Source organism: Bison bison, unplaced genomic scaffold (genome assembly GCF_000754665.1).
Source record: "Bison bison bison isolate TAMUID 2011002044 unplaced genomic scaffold, Bison_UMD1.0 scf7180017861871, whole genome shotgun sequence".
In the NCBI taxonomy this organism is placed as follows: Eukaryota; Metazoa; Chordata; class Mammalia; order Artiodactyla; family Bovidae; genus Bison; species Bison bison.
Window position 1 is genome coordinate 8,240 of NW_011492443.1, and position 588 is coordinate 8,827.

Genomic DNA, 588 nt, shown 5'->3' on the forward strand with positions numbered 1-588 from the left:
GAGATCAGATTGATTATATCTTTGCAGCCAAAGATGGAGAAGCTCTATACAGTCAGCAAAACAAGACCAGGAGCTGACTGTGGCTCAGACCGTGAACTCCTTATTGCCAAATTCATACTTAAATTGAAGAAAGTAGGGAAAACCACTAGACCATTCAGGTACGGCCTAAATCAAATCCCTTATGATTATACAGTGGAAGTGAGAAATAGATTTAAGGGACTAGATCTGATAGACAGAGTGCCTGAAGAACTATGGATGGAGGTTCATGACACTGTACAGGAGGCAGTGATCAAGACCATCCCCAAGAAGAAGAAGTGCAAAAAGGTAAAATGGCTGTCTGAGGAGGCCTCACAAATAGCTGAGAAAAGAAGAGAAGCTAAAGGCAAAGGAAAGATATATCCATTTTAATGCAGAGTTCCAAAGAATAGCAAGGAGAGATAAGAAAGCCTTCCTAAGTGACAAGTGTACAGAAATGGAGGAAAGCAACAGAATGGGAAAGACTAGAGATCTCTTCAAGAGAACTAGAGATACCAAGGGAACATTTCATGCAAAGATGGGCTCAATAAAGGACAGAAATGGTATGGACCT